General features: G+C 38.2%; 2 pseudogenes across 1 annotated transcript; both read left to right on the forward strand.

The window, feature by feature from the left end:
- Positions 1 to 94, forward strand: part of LOC147818281 (Ig kappa-b4 chain C region pseudogene) — a 617-nt pseudogene extending 523 nt beyond the window's left edge.
- A 243-nt stretch (positions 95 to 337) lies between these two features.
- Positions 338 to 1,909, forward strand: LOC111665712 (Ig kappa-b4 chain C region pseudogene; annotated as a pseudogene). Its single transcript, XR_015438117.1, has 3 exons — positions 338 to 362; positions 697 to 774; positions 1,565 to 1,909. The product of XR_015438117.1 is annotated as an Ig kappa-b4 chain C region pseudogene (transcript).
- Positions 1,910 to 1,915: the final 6 nt, after the last annotated feature.

Raw genomic sequence — 1,915 nt, forward strand, 5'->3', positions numbered from 1 at the left:
CTGTTTATCAATGGATCAATCAGCTGATCAGAGTATTGATCAGGATGTGTTAATACTTATTTTCATGTGGTTTAGGTTTCATGTGTTTGAGTAACTTTTGTTCTGATTTTCTTTTCTTACATATATATTATATATATTAAAATTGAAGCAAAAGATTGATTTTTCTGTAAAATGAATAAATATAGAATATTGACAATTTTATGAATATTGTTTGGTGGTTGATATTTCTCACACCTGCTAAAAAAATATTTAAAAAGATTCATTCTGGTGAGTTTGTTTGTTTCAGAGTCAGAGAGCCGTGTCTCTCTACAGTGAGAGGTTTTTGTACGACGGCTCAATGACTTTGTATCACTGTGGAACACGTTTGGTGGAGGAACCAGACTGGATGTTGGAAGTAAGTTAATGTTTTGTATTTTTTATAGATCAATTTGCAGCTTTTTCATTTCTTACATGTTGAAAACACTAGAGGAATTTCAAAGGTTGTTGTTTCCACTTTGTTTTCAACATTCAACAGTTTAGTTTTTCTGAATCCAACCAGGGTAATACCGATTTTTCCTATTAGAAATTTGATAAAAACAACCGGCAATTAAATGAAATAAATACAAATGTAATTATTTGATTCAAAGTTTTATAATGAGAACTTGTAGATTTAGTTCAGTCTGACAGAGTCAGAGAGCCGTGTCTCTCTACAGTGAGAGGTTTTTGTACGACGGCTCAATGACTTTGTATCACTGTGGTGGACTTTTGGTGGAGGAACCAGACTGGATGTTGGAAGTAAGTTTTTACACAAATACTAAAGAAACATTAATGTAACGTAATGTTGTAAATTCACTTTCTTAATATTTGCAGCAGATAAAATGATATAATGTTTATTCATCAGACTTTGAGTATTAATGTTTTTATTTCTCCTCCTTCATCATGGAGGTGAACTCAGAGCAGCTGTAACTTATCATTGAAGTTCAACTGTACAAAAGATCAAAGTTTGATTATTTTTAAATATGTTTTCTAAAATTGATTTATACATTTAAAACCTAAAAGACATTTAATGAATTAAAATTCACCTCATTTAGATGAGTGTTGAAAAATGTTGTCATGCTGCACATTATGTAAAATCTGACATTGCTTCATGCTGTCATACTCTGTGTCCAATGTAGTTTGAAATAACTTCAAACCTTTTTGAAACAATGACTGAATTCAACATGAGGAACATTTGATGGTTGTCAGATTATTTTATGTATTTGCTTGTTTCCTCTGAAAAGTGAAGTTTTTGATTACTGAATTTATTGATAATTTTTATGAAGAAGTTGAAAATAATTGTGCCAAATCTTCTCCTGGTGTTTCCAGTGTAGTTTGATATATTTCAGGTCAAACTGTATGATGATTGTCTCTGTGCTGATGTGCATGAGAGGTTTCTTAAAGGGAAGTGAAACAATGTGAGTGAGTGACTGGTGGAGCAGAAAAACCATCTGACAGAAACTCCTTAAAGGAGAAAATCAACTGTCACACAGTAAAGGTGTCCAGGTGTCTGCTGTTTGATTGACAGATGCTGATTGTTGTCTCCTAGGTGACGCCCGTCCCACCCTGACGGTGCTGCCCCCCTCCAGTGAGGAGCTGCAGCAGGAGAAGGTCACAGTCCTGTGCCTGGCCAACAAGGGCTTCCCCTCAGACTGGAGTCTGGCCTGGAAGGTGGACGGCAGCAGCAGCAGCAGCAGCTGGGAGGAGAGCAGGAGCCCCGGGGTGCTGGAGAAGGACGGCCTCTACAGCTGGAGCAGCACCCTGAGGCTCCCTGCAGACCAGTGGAGCAAGCTGGGCTCTGTGACCTGTGAGGCCACCCAGGGCTCCCAGACTCCGCTCTCAGAGACACTGAGGAGAGACCAGTGTTCCCAGTCCTGACCTGACTCACTGGGACTCTGCT

Source organism: Seriola lalandi, unplaced genomic scaffold (assembly GCF_002814215.2).
Source record: "Seriola lalandi dorsalis isolate HSWRI2012SDOR001 ecotype SW California unplaced genomic scaffold, Sedor1 jcf7180002054657, whole genome shotgun sequence".
In the NCBI taxonomy this organism is placed as follows: domain Eukaryota; kingdom Metazoa; phylum Chordata; class Actinopteri; order Carangiformes; family Carangidae; genus Seriola; species Seriola lalandi.